Source organism: Alligator mississippiensis, chromosome 12 (assembly GCF_030867095.1).
Source record: "Alligator mississippiensis isolate rAllMis1 chromosome 12, rAllMis1, whole genome shotgun sequence".
In the NCBI taxonomy this organism is placed as follows: Eukaryota; Metazoa; Chordata; order Crocodylia; family Alligatoridae; genus Alligator; species Alligator mississippiensis.
In genome coordinates this window covers 47,468,307-47,489,304 of record NC_081835.1, presented here as the reverse complement: position 1 = coordinate 47,489,304, position 20,998 = coordinate 47,468,307, and positions in this window count along the sequence as shown.

The window sequence follows — 20,998 nt, the reverse complement described above, 5'->3', positions numbered from 1 at the left end:
TTTTCAGCAGGCCCACTGTTGTTCCACTGATTTTGAGGAGGAAAATATATGGTTGGATTTATGCATGGCAATGTTGCCTTGCAGGGAGGATGGGTGAGGTCATGCTTCATTTAGGACTGAACATTTAAACGTTGGGTCACTGAACTACTTGAATCCTTCTCCTGGGTAACTTTCAAGTTTTCTTACAACATTGTCCTCCCTGTTTATTTGCTTATGTCTGGTTATCACATTTCATAGATTTCATAGACATTAGGGCTGGAAGGGACCTCGGAAGATCATCGAGTCCAGCTCCCTGCCCAAAGGGCAGGAAGTCAGCTGCGGTCACAGGATCCCAGCAAGGTAAATGTCCAATTGACTCTTAACGGAGTCCAAAGTAGGTGCTTGCACCACCTCTGGCGGCAGTCTGTTCCAGGTCTTGGGGGCTCGGACTGTAAAGTTTTTCCTTATGTCCAGCCTGAAACAGTCTTGGAGAAGTTTGTAACCATCTGACCTTGTCATCCAATGGGGTGCTCTGGTGAACAGGTGTTCCCCCAGATCCTGATGTACACCCCTTATATACTTATAGGCAGCCACCAGGTCCCCCCTGGGCCTGCACTTTTCCAGGCTGAAGAGGCCCGTAGCTCTCAGTTTCTCATCCTAAGGCCCATTCTCCTGCCTTCTGATCATGAACGTGGCTCTCCTCTGGACTCTCTCAAGCTCTCTCTACATCCTTTTTAAATTGTGTAGCCCAGAACTGCATGCAGTACTCCAGCTGCGGCCTCACCAAGGCCGAGTACAGCGGGAGGATGACATCCTGGGATTTGCTAGAAAAGCATTTATGGATGCAAGCCAAAGTTTTGCTCACTTTGCCAGCTGCAACATCGCATTGGTGGCTCATATTCATCTTGTGGTCAGTCATGACCCCCAAGTCCCTTTCAGCCGTGGTGCTAGCAAGCATAGCACTGCCGAGCCTATAAGCATGCTGTGGGTTTTTCTTCTCAAGGTGGAGTACGCTGCATTTTTCGGACTTGAAGGCAATCATGTTCTCATCCACCCATTTTCTGAGCCTGTCAAGGTCAGCCTGGATCACCATCCTGTCCTTGGGTGTGGACGCTTTTTCCCAAAGTTTGGTGTCATCAGCAAACTTGGCCAATCCACTCCTGACACCAATGTCCACATCATTAATGAAGACGTTGAAAAGGGTAGGCCCAAGGACGGAGCCTTGGGGGACCCCACTGGTCACGGTGCACCACAGTGATTGATTTCCGTCTATTGCCGCTCTCTGGGTTTGACCTCAGAGCCAATTCCCCAGCCAACAGACTGTGATGTAGCTGAGGCTGCAGTTGGCCAGTTTTTCTATAAGACAATTGTGGGATACCAGATCAAAAGCTTTTTTAAAGTTGAGATGTATGATGTCAATCTCTTCTCCCTTGTCCAGGTGATGTGTCACCTGGTCATAGAAGGAGATGAGATTGGTCAGGCAAGACCTACCCGCAACAAACCCGTGCTGGCTATCCCTCAAGAAGTTGCCTTCGGCCAGTTTGTCAAGAATGGTCTCTTTGATGATTTTCTCCAAGATCTTCCCAGGGATGGAGGTCAGGCTGATGGGCCTGTAGTTCTCTGGATCTACTTTCCTCCCTTTCTTGAAGATAGGCACCACATTGATCTTCTTCTAATCTTTGGACACTTTGCCTGAGCACCACGAGTTCTCGAAGAGCCGTGCCAGTGGCCAAGCTATGATGCATGCCAGCTCCTTAAGTACCCTGGGGTGTAAGCTGTCTGAGCCAGCTGACTTGAAGGTGTCCAACCTCTCAAGGTGTTCCTTCACATGGTCAACATTGATGTAGGGTAATAGTTCTCCCTCACCCTGGCTGTCCTATACCATATTGGGCAGAGCCACCCCTTGGGGCTGGTGAAAAACCAACGCAAAATACCTGTTGAGCAGGTTGGCTTTTTCCTAGGCATCAGTTGTCAGTTGACCCATATGGTTTAGCAGGGGTCCAATGTTACCCTTGCTTTTCCTCCAACTCCCCACATATCTAAAAAAGGACTTTTTATTGTCCTTGATACATGTAGCCAGTTGGAACTCAGTCACAGCCTTGGCTTTCCTGGTTTGCTTCCTACAGGTCCAAACCAGTGCAGAATATTTCTCCTTTGGGGTGGATCTAGGCTTCCATCCATTATAGGCCTTTCTTTTTAGATGCAGGATGTCCACTAGTACCCTGCAGAGCCAAGCAGGCTGCTGTGCCCTTTTGCTGCCTTTCCTCCAAGATGGGACAGATATTGCTTGTGCTTTCAGGGTCGCTCCCTTGAGAAGCAACCACTCTTTCTGAACACCCCTCCCCTTTGAGTCATGGTCCCCTCCTGAGCTTGTCAAAGTCAGCTTCCCTGAAGTCGAGGACTTCTGCTTTGCTGACTGACTTGCCTGCTTTACAGTGGATGGTGAAGGTGATGAGCTCATGGTCACTGTCTCCCAGTTTCCCTTCGATTGTTAGGTCGCTGATTAGGTTATCCCCCATTGCCTGTACCAGGTTGAGCAGCGCTTTGCCTGTTGTCGGTTCATAGACTTCTTGAGTCAGATAGAGCTCATCCACACACGAGGAAGCTTTGCGACTGTTCAGATGTGGCCGAGTGCCCTTCCCACGAGATGTCTGGGTAGTTGAAATCTCCCATAACAACCATGCACCGGGAGCATGCAGCCTCAGCTAGTTCCCTGGCGAATTCCTGATCAAGCTCTTGATCCTGGTTAGGTCTGTAGTAGACTCCTACTATTGTGTCCCCTGTGCCTCACCATGGATTTTGACCCAGAGAATCTCCAACACTGGGAGACTCCAACATATGTTGGCCCACCCCTCCACTCAACCAGTGGAGCCAGCTTTGACCCCACCTACTTGGTCTGCCATAGCAGAGCTCTACACACAATCTTCCACACAAACCCCTTCATATGAAATGCTCTATAAGAGAGATGCTCTATACTAGTTCATAATTCTCCCCTCCATTCTGACATCCATCAAACAGTGATGGCAAAGTGGCTGGCAGCTGGGCATCACTGTCACGACACTTATGTATCTGTTAATTTATAACTCAATTCAAAAGCACTTACAGATGATTCGGAAATCTCCAGATCTAGCATACGTTCACCTCACAATCTTACCCTCTTTCCCAACACTGCAGAGGTGACGTAGATCAGTGAAATCATCCTGTCTGAGTTTCCAAGCCCTCTATGTTTCTTGAGGGTTTTAGTGAGAACAATTTTCAGTTTGGGTTCTTTGTTCTCAGAAATGTCTGACCAATATTCACACCCCTAGCTCTTGCTTAATAGTTTGTCTAGGTAAAAAAGTGATGGTCAGAACAATCACAGAAGCTGTCCTGGGGTGAATGGCATATTTAGGGTCCAGGCCTGTCCTTGCCAGAAACTGTAAAACTCTTGCTTCAGAAGGTGGACCCTGGCCTGGACACCTGAAAGTGAGTGCAGCTAGGATAAAGGTATAGAGGCCAGAGCCAGTCAGTCTCATCAGACAATGCTTTGTGACTCAGGTGCATGGAGAAAGGAAATCCCAGGTTCCAGAAAACAATAGCTCATTAGAACAAGTTCTGCTGGACTCTAGCTTGCTTCCTGATGGTGTGGAGCCAAGTTCACTTTGCCCTTCTTCATTGGGCTTGCCCTTCTGCTCAGTCCCTGACTCAGACAGACAGCCCAAGTTCCCACCTGTCCCCCAGCCCTGCCCATCAGGATGCTCTGTGAAGCCTCTAACTGGAGCCAGAACTATTCTTAGCCAGGTGCTATGCTGAGGGAGGAACAAGCCAGTCTTTCAGGCGGCAGGTGCATGATTCATGGGGACTGAGTAACCAGACACCCTCAGGCTGATTCCTTAAATGCTGATTGTAAACGAGTTTAATTTCCCCTCTCAGGGTGTAAGAGGAAGGGGAACATAACACTGACAGGCTTCCCTGATGAGTTTTGCATCTGTTCCCTTAAAGTTCCCTTCTACCCTATTGTTAATAGATGAAGAACATTCAGGGGATTGCAGGGTTTTTGGTTGTAGCTGTGTTGGTCTAAGGACATAGGCAGGTAGGGTTGTTTGAGTAGATGCGATATCTTTTATTACGCCAACTGAGTAGTTGAAAAAAAGTTCTTAGCAAGCTTTTGGGCGCAATCACCCTTCTTCAGGCATAGGAAGTCTCTGCTGTTCTGAGACACCAAGGATTGAGAGAAGCTAAAACTATGGCAGGATGTCACTAAGAATGTAAATAGGTAGAAATTAGGAAAACAAAAGGTAAAGCAGGGGAGGGAAAAAGCAGGGGAAAGAAAAGCCAAAGGTGATTATGCCTGAAGAAGGGTGATTGTGCCCAAAAGCTTGCTAAGAACTTTTTTCCAACTACTCAGTTGGTCTAATAAAAAAAGATATCACATCTAACCAAAGAACCTTGCCTGCCTATGTGGGAGACTGAGCATCTAGCTGTCACTCTTCTCCCATTTCCTTTCCTCTGTCCATCTACCCCCACCCCATAGCATCCAATTGGCCCTGCACTTGTGGAACAAAAACCAGAGAACAAGTCACAAAGTCAGTGCAATAGCTTAGCTCCTTGTCTGCTGTCCGGTTCCTCAGAAACATGTGCCGATGGGGAGTCCATCCTGCAGGGACTGGTTGGAGCAAGCATATTGCAGAACTGTATATGCCTCCTGCTGTTCCTTAGATTTGTCTCTGACTCATTCTGCTGTCTAGTAATGATGGATTTAGGACAAATGCTTCAGTAATAAAATGGAGATGGGATTTTGAAGATGGGGGGCAGTAAAGGGAGACAATGTTTTTGCCATTAGATCATAAAGGTTGCCTTTTCTGGAGGCAAGGCGGAAGAGGTAGAAATGAGTGCTTTGGAAGGAAGGCTGTCCTGAACTGTAGGTATATCTTTAACTAATCCACTGAAAATGAGTTCTGATTTGACCAAGAGTTACGGGATTCAAAATGTATTTCATATACACCATTCGTGTTACAAACGGTCTCCCAGCATTCTACTGGCACTGCATGTTCATGCACATGAGTAACGTGAACAGTAGTTTCTGATATCTAAAGGTGCATGTGAAATATTATCTGCACAAAACAAGTTACGTAGTAAATAAAACTTGGGTCTGATACCCGTGTATCTTACTTTTGTCCAAATTCTATTTGCAGTTAGTTCAGCGTAGGTCTGAAATGAATCCACTATGTATACAGTGGGGATGAAATAAAAATTGATCTGTTAATCAATGGGATGGATGCTGTATAGGAAAAAAGCAGGAGTATAAATCAACATAAAAGTTAGATGATTGCTTCTGTCTCTGTGTACCAAGGGAAGTGTGTATCCAGAGGCAGGATTCTGCAGAAGTAATAGCATGTGGCCACGCAAGTAAAAACTGGATCCTACATACGCACAAGAGCAGAACCGAGCTTAACCATTGATTTTTGAATACTTCACTTTGCAACCTGAGGGTTCTCCTAGCACCATCTTTGGCATGAAGTGTTTATAATGTATTTTGATGTCTTTGACATGTTTCTCCATGGCCCTGTGAGACAATGGGCAGCTCTGTGGATCTCTACCCCCTCGGTAATAATAACCATAAGGAGAAGGAAGATTCTTGGGATTCCACAGCAGGCATTGCCATGGCGAAATGGCAGATGAATTACAGCAGTAAGCCCATGCTGTGACTTTACTCCTTTGCAGCACTGCAGAACCCCTGTGCTCACAAGGCAGCTGTGTGAAATGCAGAAGCCACGGCAGCATCCACCTGACAAAAGGCTTCAGTAACAGAAGTGCCTGACAGTGGCATTAGCTTCATGTTTGAGGGGAGGTTTCCTCTGGGTCAGATGGAGCCAAGGGTCCACGGCTCTCAGTGACACTCACCTTTCTGTGGTACCTTCAAGAGAAATGTGGATGTTTATCTTGCTGGGATCCTATGACCCCAGCTGACTTCCTGCCCCTGGGGCAGGGGGCTGGACTTGATGATCTTCCGAGGTCCCTTCCAGCCCTAATGTCTATGAAATCTATGAAGCACTGTGCTGGTATGAGAAAAGCAAACCACTTCTGCAGTGCTGGGTGCAGTGTGCGGGCCCGGCTCCCTGCCAAAATACCGCTGGTTCTGTAATTAGTAGGCCTGTGTGAAGCAATTAGTATTCACTTCGGATTTGGTTGATTCAGGGGGCACTGGTTTGATTCAGTGATTCGAATCACTGTCCTGATTTGATTCAGCCAAATCTGATTCGGAGATTTGGGAGCCAAATCTTCAAATCTCCAAATCAGCCAGGCCAGGCCCATCCCTCGTCCCTCTCCCAGCCTGGCAATGGCTGTCTCGCCCGTCCCAGCTCCAGGCACCTGGGGAAAAAAAGCCCCGGCTCAGCAGGTGCTGCCAGGCATGAGGGGCACTGTACGAGCCCCCGAACCCCACCCCCCACTCCCCCAGCCCCCCCACGGGTGCCCCACATGGGCCAGCTCCAGCCCTTTAAGAAAAAGAAAACCTGAAGAAACCCCGGCACTCACTGCTCCTGCTGGTGGGCGGCAATCCCCACTGCCCCCCGCCACGTGGGGGCTCTGCACAAACCCCCAAAGCCCCAAGGCTGCACCAGGAGCAGTGAGTCCCAGGGCTTTTCTTGGCTTTTTTTTTTCTTAAAGAGCCGGAGCCCCAGCAGGGGGGGCAGCTCCGCTGTCCGCTGTCAGCGGACAGCCCGCTGTCATCTCAGGAGTAATACTATAAAGTATTGATGATCTGCTTGGGTTCCTTCCGACCCTACCAACTATGAAACTATGGAAGTGGTCAACACAGATGCCTGGTGCAGCCTTCAATTGTAAAGGCTTAAGAATTGTGTGAAAGTAGGACAACTTCAACAGAAGAGGCCGAGACCCCTGTCCTGGCATCCCTGTAGCTTGGTAGTTAGAGCGCTCCCTTCAGAGGTGGGTTTGGAGTCCAGATCTGCTTCATTCCAGATGAGTGCTCTAGCCTTAAAAGTAAAAGGGCATTACCATTCTTCCCTGCAAGTCTACCCTCTTCCCCAACTCAGCATGGTTTGAGGTCTGCCCCTGCAGACCACCCTGTCGGTGAGGGAATACCCAGTTTGTAAAGCCCAATACAGCTCACACAGACAAGAGCTAGGTGCCAAGGTGCTTGGCAATGTTGGGATTTGGTTGGTTTGGGGCATGTCCAGCAGCAATCTTTTAGGTACTTAGGGAACTTGACTGGCTAGACTATGGGTGACTCTGGGGGTTAGTGGCAAATGAGCAGGGATTTTGAGGATGGTGATTCTGGATTTGGGCACCTGCAGGGACAGCCTGGCAGCTCTGTGGGTTTAGCCCTGAGGTCCTGGATTCAAAGGTTTGCTTTTTCTTTCCCAGAGCCAGTGATGCCCCCAGTGGGGCTTGCCTTTGCCTGGCACCAGGGTTTGCTCCCCAGGCCCAGAACCACAGTGTAGTTTTGACTCTGACTGAACTTATCGCCATTCTGGATGCAGAAGTCTCTTCTGCACCATGAGAGACTTCTCTCCCACAGCACCATCCTGGGTGATAGATAGTAGCGCTGTGCGAAGCTTCATATGGTGATTTGATTCGGAGGAGATTCAGCCCAATTCGGTGGCCGAATCTCCGAATCTGAATCAAATCAGGACCATTTTAAAAGTCCAAATTGATTCAAAGCTTTCCGAATCTTCAGCAAAGATTCAGAGAGCTTTAATGATTTGGGCAGTCCCTGGTGGCTGCAGCAGGGAGCTGCAGCCACTCCGAACTAGTAAGTACTAGGGGCAGGGGAGGGAAACATGGGGGACCCCTGCCAGCCCCCCCCCCCCCATGGCTGCCCCTGCCCACCTCAGCTTGGTACTTTTAAAAAAAGCCCCTGTGCTCACCAGGTGCTGCCAGGCAGGGGGTGATCCCCACTGCCCCATGCTGCATGGGGGGGCTCTGCACGAGCCCCCCGGACCTCAGCCTGCTGGGGCTCTGACCTTTTTAAAAAAAAAAAGCTGAGAAAAGCCCCTGGACTCACCTCTCCTGGTGCAGCCTTGAGGCTTCAGGGGCTCGTGCAGAGCTCCCCGCATGACGCAGAGCAGCGGGGATCGACCCCACTAGCAGAAGCAGTGAGTCCTGGGGTTTCTTCAGGTTTTGTATTTTTTCTTCAAGGGCCGGAGCTGGCCCGAACAGGGAACCTGTGGGGGGGCTGAGGGAGAGGTGAGAGGGCATTCAGTAGCTTATGCAGAGCCCCCATGCAGCGTGGGGCAGTGGGGGGCAGCAGGGATCGCCCCCCGCCTGGCAGCACCTGCTGAGCCAGGGCTGTTTTGCCCCCAGGTGCTGGGAGCTGGGGCAGGCAGGGCGGTCATTGCTGGGCTGGGAGTGTGGTGGGGGATGGGTTTGGCCTGGCTGATTCGGAGATTCAGCTGAATCGAATCAGGATAGTGATGCGAATCACCAAATTGAATCACTGTCCCCTGAATAGGCTGAATCCGAAGCAAATACTAGCTGCTTTGCACAGGCCTAATAGATAGTGGTCCCTTCTGGCAACTGATTGCTTCCTGCACCCATCTCTTTTTAGCACATTTTTGCTTTTGTAGCTGACCTCAGCCTTTTCCTGGGCCTGGAGGGGAGCGAACAGCATTCTGTGGGGGATGGCTGTTCATACCACACGCAGTCAAGCATGGGTGAGGCGAGGACAGGACTTGGGGGGGCCTGTCACTCTGCTCAGCAGCTACTAATGTGGGGTGAGGCTAAGGGTGAGGGCTGGGGACACTGCGAGTGTCTGTGAAGAGCACACTCGTTCTGTACTGAGGCTCCAGGCAGTGCCTGGCCCAGCACTGTTGTTCTCACACTGCACTGCCTGAGGCTGCTGCCTTTTAACTGGCCCCACCTGTCAGTGTTCTCCACCAATGCACTCTGCTTTGGCATCGGCTCTGTAAGCTCAGGATCTCACTGTTTGAAAGGCTCCTGCTCTGGAGGACTGAGGTTTTTGGGGCAGAGAAAAGCAGTAGCAGCCAGCGGGGCTGAACACACAATTTATTATCAGCCCAACCAAACCCATGCACTGGCAGGGACTGATACAGCTGCACACCTATGGCAACAGACAAGGTTTGAAAGACCTATGGGAATCAATACTGTATACATGTCCTTGAATTGTCTCCGCTGAGCCCTCTACTGTCTCAGATCTGCAACATTGCACTTTATTGTCAAAAACCTTGTGGCCTATTTGACAGAACAGCAATTAAGAAATGCCATATTGCCTGGCATAGATCATACACCTTTTGCCTCCAAATTGCGGTGCTTGTGCTAAGCAGGGAAGCTGATTTTCTGCCTGGGCTAGAAGCTTCCTGTTTTGATTCTTGCTTCATAGTTCAGAAGATGTGTTATTACTGGTCAGCCAGCTGAGAGAGTCATCTGATGTAAAGGCTTACTGCTTTTTCATAGATTTCATAGACATTAGGGCTGGAAGGGACCTCGGAAGATCATCGAGTCCAGCCCCCCGCCCAAAGGGCAGGAAGTCAGCTGGGGTCATAGGATCCCAGCAAGATAAGCATCCAATTTACTCTTGAAGGTGTTCAATGTAGGTGCTTGAACCACCTCCGATGGCAGGCTGTTCCAGACCTTGGGGGCTCGGACAGTAAAGAAGTTCTTCCTTATGTCCAGCCTGAAATGGTCTTGCAGTAGTTTATAACCGTTTGACCTTTTCATCCCTTGGGGTGCTCTGGTGAACAAACGTTCCCCCAGATACCGATGGTCACCTCTGATAAACTTATAGGTGGCCATCAGATCACCCCTGAGCCTGCACTTTTCCAGGCTAAAGAGCCTCAGCTCTCAGCCTGTCGTTGTAAGGTCTGTTTTCCTGACCTCTGATTATGCGCATGGCTCTCCTCTGCACTCTCTCAAGCTTCTCCACATACTTTTTGAAGTGTGGGGCCCAAAACTGGATGCAGTACTCCAGCTGCGGCCTCACCAAGGCCGAGTACAACGGGAGAATGACGTCCTGGGATTTGCTTGAGAAGCATCTATGGATGCAAGCCCGCGTTTCAGTTGCTTTACTAGCTGCAGCATCGCATTGCAGGCTCATGTTCATCTTGTGGTCAATGATGACCCCCAAGTCTCTTTCTTCTGTAGTACTAGCCAACATAGCACTGCCGAGCCTGTAAGCATGCTGCAGGTTTTTTCTCCCGAGGTGGAGAACCTTGCATTTTTCGGTGTTAAACACCATCAGGTTCTCGTCCGCCCACTTGCTGAGCCTGTCCAGGTCAGCCTGGATCACCCTCCTGTCCTCAGGTGTGGATGCTTTGCCCCAAAGTTTGGTGTCATTGGCGAACTTGGCCAGTCCACCTCTGACTCCAATGTCCACATCATTAATGAAGATGTTGAACAGTATGGGTCCAAGGACAGAGCCTTGGGGGACCCCACTGGTCACAGGACACCATGACGATTGACTTCCATCAACTACCACCCTCTTGATCCGACCATGGAGCCAATTTCCCAGCCAGTGGATCGTGGTGGACCCAAGGCCACAATTGGCCAGTTTCACCAAGAGGTGATCATGGGATACCAGATTGAAGGCTTTTTTGAAGTCAAGATATATGACATCAATCTCTTCTCCCTTGTCCAGGTGATAGGTCACCTGGTCATAAAAGGAAATGAGATTGGTCAAGCAAGACCTACCCGCAACAAACCCATGCTGGCTATCCCTCAGGATGTTGGCGTTGGCCAGTCCATTAAGGATGGCCTCTTTAATAAGCTTTTCTAAGATCTTCCCTGGGATAGAAGTCAGGCTAATGGGCCTATAGTTTGCCGGATCCACTTTCCTCTCTTTCTTGAAGATAGGCACCACATTGGCCTTCTTCCAATCTTCGGGCACTACACCAGAGCGCCAGGAGTTCTCAAAGATCCGTGCCAGAGGCTGAGCTATGATGCTTGCCAGCTCCTTGAGTACCCTGGGGCGTAGATTGTCAGGGACGGCTGACTTGAAGGTATCCAGCCTCTCAAGGTGTTCCTTCATGAGGTCAGCATTGATGGAGGGCAAGGGATCTCCCTCACCCGGACCTCCCTGTCCTGTAGTGGGCATGGGCGTCCCATGGGACTGATGAAAGACTGACGCAAAGTACCCATTTAATAGGTTGACTTTATCCTGGGCATCAGTTGTCAGTTGTCCCATCTGGTTCAGCAGGGGTCCAGTGTTGCCCTTGCTTTTCCTCCGGCTCCCCACATATCTGAAAAAGGACTTTTTATTGTCCTTGATGCTGGAGGCTAGTTGGAGTTCAGTTGCAGCCTTGGCTTTCCTGGTTTGCTCCCTGCAGGACCGGACCAGTGTAGAATATTCTTCCTTGGAGGTAAATCCCATCCTCCATCCTTTGTAGGCCTTACTTTTTAGCCTCAGGAGGTCCACTAGATTCCTGGAGAGCCAGGGGGCTGCTGTGCCTTCTTGCTGCCTTTCCTTGCTGCCTTTTGTTGCACTCTGTGTTAGTGACTTTCTTTTCTTTTTAATTATCTTGATGTTCCACTACTCAAGCTAACATTTTTGAGGCACTTTTTCTATCTGCTAACTATTCCTGATCTCCCTTCACAGCCTAAGCAAGGAAAGGAGGGTGTCAACTGAAGATTAGACTGTGTCCCTCTTCTATGCAGCCAGAACTCTGGAAAAATCTTTTGTTCTTCATTCTACCTTTCAAAAAAAAAGTGCGTATTATCTTCTGGGGTGTATTGTATGCATGCAAATACAGTAGCTTTCTATTATATCAGCCATCAGTAGTGAATAACAAGCAATTCTGTAACAGTGATTAGAAAAGAAACAAGTATTACTAAAGAGTAAACCTTGGTTTTTTCATTGTTTATGTAGCATTGTCTCTAGTCCATACAAGTGATCGTCTTGTCCTGGTAGAGTGTGTCTTACGCCTTCTGGTGCATGTCTTGTATTAGTAATGGTCAAGTGAAGTAATTGGTTACTGAAAAATGATCTGTAGCATTTCTGTTTCATCCTTCATGAATAGGTGCCAGGCAAATAACAGTCCATATCTGTCCATCCAGCAGCTGGCAGGTAAAAGGATCTTTTCCCAATAATCTGGAGAAGCAGTGAGAACTTAGATACTCCAGGTTTTGAGTATCCTCCACATTGTTTGTCTGTATGCCTTGTATTTTTGCTTTTTGAAATGTTTGTCTTATATCCAGTCGTGCTGATATGCGAAAGTTAGGCATGCATAATTCAGCAATTTGGATAAAGCTCTTTTCCATGGAGTAATTCAACAAGCAGTTTCTATGTCTGCATGACATGTAGTCTCTAAGTCTGTAGGAAGTCTGGGGTGAAGCTATTCCAAGGTTTTCCTTCTGACTAGCTGTCTGTAAGCCCTCTTTTAAAGTTCTGTTAAAGGGTTCCATGTCTCAGTGGGCTTGATCGTACAGTTGGTTTTCTGTGTATGATGTTCCTTTCAGTATAGTTTCAAAGTCTAAGGCGGTGACCTGCGACCTGTTGACAGATAGTAATTGTCTCAGGTTTCCTTCTTTGCTGAGGACCATAGACAAGAACAGAAGTGACCTGTGATGGAAATGTGACTCCTGGATACTTATTGCAGTATTCTATTAGACCTTTGGTATGGCAACTGTCAAATGGAGCATTGTTAAATGATCGCACAATGTCAATTGTAAGCTTTCCCCTTGCTGAATCAGATAAAGGTTGCCAGCACGGATCTTGTTGTTATTTTGTTCTGACAGTTGCTCTGTGTGTATCATAGGCAAGGTGTATACATTTTGCCTGTAGTTATTCTGAAATAAAAAGTCAGTGACTACTTTGCATCACACATCCATCCAGTAGAGACAATTCTTTCTGTAGGCTAAAATAGGGCAGAAAAGCTGGATTCAAGTGTTGAATCTAAGTGCTGTTGACTGTCAGGAATTCATGGAGTCTCTGTTGAATCAGACATACTGAGTTTTGACTTGTTCTTTGATAACTGGGAAAAGTGTGCTTGTCAGAAGTGTAATTACTTCTGTCTTGTCATCCACCTGGAAATCTGCTGAAATAAAGGCAGAAGAGAGAAACAATCAGGGGTCACATTTTTTATTCCTGGCCTATGCTGTGTCATGTGTAAATTACAGTTTAACCATCTGGCAAACTTCATTTCCACTCATCAGACTTATTTATTTCATAGCAGTTTCATCAAAAGCAGTGATTCTCAACCAGGGTGCCATAAAATCCTTTTAAGGTGTCTTGGGAAGCCATGCAATTTTAGCACTAGTAGGTTTGCAAACATGATTCATAAAATAAACTCACAGATTTCAAACAGGAATCCACAGTGTCAAAAGTGTTCAGACTTGCTGTGGTCTTTCTGAGTTCTTTGCAACAAAAATATTGCTCTAGTATTTTTTTTGGTAGTAAAAAATGAGCGAAAACTAAAAGCTGACATTTTCCAAAGGGCCTCTAACAAGGCTGAGAGCCACTGATCTGAAGGCTATGATATGCCCACAATTTTAATCCACACCTCTAGGTGTAAGGTAGTTGTTTGTCCTGCAGCCCATACACAAGAAGGCATATCCTTTCTAATGACTGAACAGTTTCTCTTAGCTTCTATAAATGTTCTTGAAACAAATGCAACTATCTTTTTGGTGTTGTTCTCCTGGATCCGAATGAGCACAGCTCGATCTCCACGGTTTGAGGTGTCCATACTCACAACTGAGGATAACACAGGATCAAACAATGCAAGTGCCGAATAGTCAAGATCAAAACATTCACAGTTTCCAAGCTGGCCTGCACACCATCTATCCAAGAAAAACTTTAGGCTCCGAGAAACAGTGTTCTTAGCTATATTGTCTGAAACATAGTTTAAAATAAAACTTATATAAGCTGATGTTTGATGTAAGACCCAGAAAGAACATAATGCTTGTAAGTCTTTCAGTGGTGGCAGCATTACATGACTAGGGTCAGGTTTCAGTCCAACAACAGACACTGTTTTTGTGAAGCAGCATTTAGCAAAGTTGAATTCCAGTCCTGCTGCACTGATTCATTGTAGTACAGCCAGTCATTCTGATGTCTTTCCAAATGCAACCAGCTCCCTTAAAGGCTCTGTGTATGTTGAGGAAAAGTTTCATGTTTAGCTATAATATTTGCCTTAAGCACAAAATACTTTGATACCACTTGTCATCTGCAAGCGGGAGACGGGCAACTGCCTTCTGCTCTGAGGCAGTGCTTGAGCAGTATTTGCTTTTGTTCCTCGCCCAACTCTACATCCACTCATGGTGAAGATGTCACTGGCATAGGCTCAAAGCCAGGCATTGCAGGCAAGATGTGGCAGATTCATGGACAGCAATAGTATCCTCAGTGCCCATGATTGGCATCTGAGGCCAGGAGCAGAAGCAGAAGTCTGAGGAGATGAAGATAGCTTGCTGCAGATCAAAGTGGGAAAGATTTTTTACAGGGACAGAGACTCAGAGTGACATGGCTAAGGGAACAGTCACGGCTCAGAATTCTCCAGGGAAATGCTGGCTTGCAGGGACAGGTCCAGGATTTCCCAAAGGGGGTGTGGGGCAGCAAACCATGCTGTGAGGGTAGCTGCATCCTCTGCTCCCAGCCACCTCCATCCCCACCAGTGCAGGCAGATGGTGCTGCAAGGGCCTCTGGGGACGTTTTAAAGTCTCGAAAGCAGATATAAATCATGCCTTCCTTCCCCTTCCTGCTCAGACGCACTTCCCTCCATTCCCCTGCCTGTCCCTGCTGTTTTCTCTACTGTTCTGTAGCAGGGAAGCTCTAGAGCCAGCGGGGCTGAGTGGCGACTGGATTCAGCTGGGAAGGGGACAGCAGCAACAGAGCATCTGGAGAGTAGTTTCCTGCCCTGCCCTGCCCTGCCCTGCCCTGGAGCAGACACTGTCCTAGTCCCCAGCTGAACTCAGCCCCTGCACAGGGGGCAGGACTGGCTCTGGTGCTTTCCTGCCCCCTGGACAGTGGGGAAAGGCAGACAGAGAGGGGCAGCTGTCTCCCTCTTCTGGCCCAGCAGCAGACATGTTGAGGATGAACTAACAAGCAGGATGAACTAGCGCTCCTGCTTGCGCTAAACACCTATGACTTAGTGGGGCTAACAGAAACCTGGTGGGATTCATCCCACGACTGGGCGGTACATATTGAGGGCTATAGATTGTACAGAAAGGACAGGTTGGGGAAGAAAGGGGGAGGGGTTGCGCTCTATGTCAGTGAGCAATATACATCAACCCTCATCAAGACAGAATCCAAGGTTGAGGAAGTAGAAGGATTGTGGGTTAGGCTACGTGGGGGACAAGGAGAAAGGGATTTGGTGGTAGGGGTCTGCTACAGATCCCCACATCAAGGGGAAGTAATAGATGCGGGGCTCCTGAGGCAACTCTCGGAGACCATAAAAGCTGAAGAGGCGGTAGTCATGGGGGACCTAAACTACCCGGACATCTGCTGGGAGTCACAGACAGCAAAGTCCCACCGCTCACGCAGGTTTCTAACCTGTGTACAGGACCTCCACCTGACACAGGAGGTGCATGGTCCCACTAGGGGGAATGCCATACTGGATCTGGTATTGGCAACAGGGGATGACATGGTAGGGGACCTCCAGATCGGTAGCCATTTGGGGGACAGTGATCACCTAATAATAGAATTCAACATAAGACGTCGAGTGGGTAAGGTAACTAGTAGGGTGAAAGTGCTAGACTTTAGGAAAGCTGATCTCAATGAACTCAGGCGATTAGTCAAAGAAGCACTGCAGAGTAGGAGTCTTGAAGGGATGGGAGCCCAAGAAGGGTGGCTGTGCCTTAAGGAAACGATCCTTCAGGCACAAAGCAAGATGATCCCTGAGCGAGGCAAGAGAGGGAAAGGGGCCAGGAGGCTTCCATGGCTGACCAGAGAAATCCAGGGCAGCCTAAGGGCCAAAAGGGGAGCACATAAAAAGTGGAAACAAGGTGAGATCACTAAAGACGAATATACCTCTCTGCTCGCACTTGTAGGGAGGCAGTTAGACGGGCCAAAGCTACCAAGGAGCTGAGGATGGCAACCCAAGTAAAAGACAACAAGAAATTGTTTTTTAGATATATAGGGAGTAAAAGGAAGGCCCAGGGAGGAATAGGACCACTGCTAAATGGGCAGAAACAATTGGTGACGGACAGGGGGGACAAGGCTGAACTCCTCAACGAGTTCTTTGCCTCAGTGTTCCTAAGTGAGGGGCATGACAAGTCTCTCACTGGGGTTGTAGAGAGGCAGCAGCAAGGCGCCAGACTTCCATGCGTAGATCCTGAGGTGGTGCAGAGTCACTTGGAAGAACTGGATGCCTTTAAGTCAGCAGGCCCGGATGAGCTCCATCCGAGGGTGCTGAAGGCACTGGCCGACATCATTGCAGAGCCACTGGTGGGAATATTCGAACACTCGTGGCGCACGGGCCAAGTCCCGGAGGACTGGAAAAGGGCTAATGTGGTCCCCATTTTCAAAAAGGGGAGGAAGGAGGACCCGGGCAACTATAGGCCAGTCAGTCTCACCTCCATCCTTGGTAAAGTATTTGAAAAAATTATCAAGGCTCACATTTGTGAGAGCCCGGCAGGGCAAATTATGCTGAGGGGAAACCAGCACGGGTTTGTGGCGGGCAGATCGTGCCTGACCAATCTAGTCTCTTTCTATGACCAGGTTACGAAATGCCTGGACACAGGAGGAGGGGTGGATGTCGTATACTTAGACTTCAGGAAGGCCTTCGATACGGTATCCCACCCCATACTGGTGAACAAGTTAAGAGGCTGTGATGTGGATGACTACACAGTCCGGTGGGTGGCGAATTGGCTAGAGGGTCGCACCCAGAGAGTCGTGGTGGTTGGGTTGGTCTCGACCTGGAAGGGTGTGGGCAGTGGGGTCCCGCAGGGCTCAGTCCTTGGACCGATACTCTTTAATGTCTTCATCAGTGACTTGGACGAGGGAGTCAAATGTACTCTGTCCAAGTTTGCAGATGACACAAAGCTATGGGGAGATGTGGACACGCCAGAGGGCAGGGAACAGCTGCAGGCAGATCTGGATAGGTTGGACAAGTGGGCAGAAAACAACAGGATGCAGTTCAACAAGGAGAAATGGAAAGTGCTGCACCTAGGGAGGAAAAATGTCCAGCACACCTACAGCCTAGGGAATGACCTGCTGGGTGGCACAGAGGTGGAAAGGGATCTTGGAGTCCTAGTGGACTCCAAGATGAACAAGAGTCGGCAGTGTGACGAAACCATCAAAAAAGCCAATGGCACTTTATCGTGCATCAGCAGATGCATGACGAATAGGTCCAAGGAGGTGATACTTCCCCTCTATCGGGCGCTGGTCAGACCGCAGTTGGAGTACTGCGTGCAATTCTGGGCGCCGCACTTCAAGAAGGATGCAGATAACCTGGAGAGGGTCCAGAGAAGGGCCACTCGTATGGTTAAGGGCTTGCAGACCAAGCCCTACGAGGAGAGACTAGAGAACCTGGACCTTTTCAGCCTCCGCAAGAGAAGGTTGAGAGGTGACCTTGTGGCTGCCTATAAGCTCATCACGGGGGCACAGAAGGGAATTGGTGAGTATTTATTCACCAAGGCGCCCCCGGGGGTTATAAGAAACAATGGCCACAAGCTAGCAGAGAGCAGATTTAGATTGGACATTAGGAAGAACTTCTTCACAGTTAGTGGCCAAGGTCTGGAACGGGCTCCCAAGGGAGGTGGTGCTCTCCCCTACCCTGGGGGTCTTCAAGAGGAGGTTAGATGAGTATCTAGCTGGGGTCATCTAGACCCAGCACTCTTTCCTGCTTATGCAGGGGGTCGGACTCGATGATCTATTGAAGTCCCTTCCGACCCTAACATCTATGAATCTATGAATCTATGTTTGAGGAACTAAGTAGTAGACTTAACCTGGTGCTGAGAACAGCAATTTGCTGCGACCACATGATAACTTCTGGAGGCCCTGAGGTTTGGAGGAACCCATGTAGTGGTGCTGTGCTGGGGCAGAAGAAGGCTCAGGAGAGACCATCAAGATATAAAGGGCAGCAGGGGCAGATGCAGAGGGGATGCAGTGGCACAGCTGCACCCCTACTTTTGGATTGGAGCACAGCATGTGAGCCTCTGGGAACTTTTTAAAGGATGGGAGAGAGGACTTGCACCTCCTTTGGAGACTTTAAAAAGTCCCCAGAGGCTCTCATGCTGTGCTCCGAACCAAGCAGGTAGCAGCAGGGGCAGATGCAGAGGGGATGCAGTGGCACAGCTGCATCCCCACTTTTGGTTCGGAGCACAGCATGAGAGCCTCTGGGGACTTTTTAAAGTCTCCAAAGGAGGTGCAAGTCCTCTCTCCCATCCTTTAAAAAGTTCCCAGAGGCTCACATGCTGTGCTCCAATCCAAAAGTAGGGGTGCAGCTGTGCCACTGCATCCCCTCTGCATCTGCCCCTGCTGCCCTTTATATCTTGATGGTCTCTCCTGAGCCTTCTTCTGCCCCAGCACAGCACCACTACATGGGTTCCTCCAAACCTCAGGGCCTCCAGAAGTTATCATGTGGTCGCAGCAAATTGCTGTTCTCAGCACCAGGTTAAGTCTACTACTTAGTTCCTCAAACATGTCTGCTGCTGGGCCAGAAGAGGGAGACAGCTGCTTCACTACCCTGAGGATTTCCTTGGAGAGGGGAAGCATTCAGAGGGACCTTCTGGAAGCCCTTTAAATATGACCCAAAATAAACCAATGCATGAAATTACATCCTGTTCCTTTCTTAAAGAGAATAATGCAAGGGGGTGGGCATGAGCTTAGGGGTGTGTAAGTCTCCAGGACCAGAGAGAAGACTATGAAAAGTGTGACAAGCTGAAACAGCAGCTGTTCAAGATCCCAGACCTCCCCTGGCATGAACAGTGCTGGTGTCCAGGGAGTGTCCAGCTCCAGGCACAGCAACCTGTGAACCTGCCTGTGTCTGAATGGAGACATCTGGCCTTTGGGGAATCAGCAAGACAAGAGCAAGGGGGGTTGTGCAGATATTTCAGATGATGGGGACTGAGGAGGTGTGTAATACCTGCTGCCCTTCTCAGCATCCCTCAGTAGACAGGCATGGTGGACTACGCTGCTGTTTCAGGAGCAAAACCTGCACCAAAAACACCCCATTGAGCCGAGCCCCAACTTGTGTGTGTGACGGATTACATGAAATGCTGCTCTTTGGAAAGGAGGGTTCCTTTTGCTCCTCCAGCCCAGAAGCATCTTGCAGCCACCTCCCCACTAGTGGACATCGCTGAAGAAAGGAAAGAGAAGGGCTGGGGGAAGTCAAGAGGCTTGGCCTCCTGGGCCTCAGCGTTCTGTAAATATTTACACCTATGTACCCGTTGGCATGGCTACTGTTTGCTGGAGCCTGCCATGTTCAGGGAGGGTGTCTCAGCTTTTCTCTCCAGGCTGAAAAAGTGCTGTTTAATTGCTGGAGCTCTGCCTGACATGCTCCACTAATGAGTCTTCCTCTTAGCCCACTCTTCCGGGGCTGTACTTAGGCATGGTCTCGGCACCGCCTGTCCTGTATTCCCCTTCAGCCATTTGGCTACATCTTCCAAAGGAAAACAGTTTGGGGAGAGCTTGCACTACCTTCACGCTCACCCACAGTGCCCTTCCTTTATTCTACATTATCCTCCCATCCAGAAGAACTCACTCAGGGGCTCGTGTACATGAGACACTAAATGCACAGTAGACTAATTCTACTGTGTGTTAGCGCGTCACGGCGAAAGCCATGTTATCACACTAATGTGTGCTAGAATCTGTCTATTGAGCATTAGTGTCACTTAAAAGGCATACACTGGAGCTACTGTGCAGTAGAGGCAGCTACTGAACATTGAGTTAGCACCTGCTATTATGGGTACTAAACTTAATGCACAGTAACCACGGTGCATTAATGCACATGTAGATGTGTCCAGAGAGATCTATTCAACCTGAAGGGGTCTGATTAACCCTGTAACCCCCACACTGATGCTCACTGCATCTGAGAATGTCTATGCAGGGATCAAATGCCCTGGAAATACTTTTCAGAAGCATGCGCTAAAGGTTCTGTGAGTACCCCCAAGCTCCCTCCTGCTCCCTCGTGCTAGATAGATGAGGACAGGACAGAGCCCAAGATGGGATTCTTGTTGTGTCTCCAGCCTGGCCATGCTTCCCAGGTGATCCTGGGCAAGCTGTTTCCCTTCCTTGGGCATTTGTTTTTAGATCTGTGAGGTGAGGCTACTGATACTGACCTCCTCTAGGAAAGTACATTAAAATCTCTGCCTTGGAAGTGCTGCATAAAAGTTAGGTGGTGTTAGGATACATTTCTAACCTCTTGCGAGGCCCTGCTTTCTCTGAGACTGGTTCTTCTCCCACCCAGTTACTGTCTGTCTTGTCTTTTTATATTGCAAACCCTTCACGAGAGATTGTGCTCCATGTTTGTCCTCTGCCCAGGCCAGTGCAGCATCACTACTGACAGGTGCCTTTTGCTCCTACTGTAGTACCAATAATAGTGCTGTCAGTCTTGGTGTCTGGGCAAAAGGGTGGGGGAGGTAGATGGGAAGCTTTTGTAGAGGAAGTCTGTTATTAACTACTGTACTTCTCTGACTCAGAAAGCATTCACTTTCCAAGCTAAGCACATGCTAGCTATGACTGACCAACTACAGGTGGGAGCTAGGTTTGCTGTCAATGCCAAAGGTGCTGCTCAGAGTCTGCTAATTCAAGTGAGATTTTCCTGCCCTGTGTTTTATAGAGCAGTTCTGGGCCTTCTTGCTCATATTTCCTGTTCATTTCTTACCTATGACTCTCACTAATTATATAATAGAGATGACTGAGCAAATTGATATCTTGATAGAGTAGCGTGCTCAGCCTATAGCCTTTTATTCACAATCATTTAGCAAGCCTCAGCTGCATGAGCAGCAATGGGTGGTGTCATCCTTAACTGCCCCATAGCTATGTTCCTGGCATTCACAGCCCAGACCCAGAACCTCTACTGCCTCTGTGTTTAGACTTATGTAAAGGCAGCAGTGAGCACAGCTACAGAGAGCTCAGCAAACCTCAGGCTCTGTGGAGGTTCAGCTATAAAAAACACTTATCCAGAAGCTT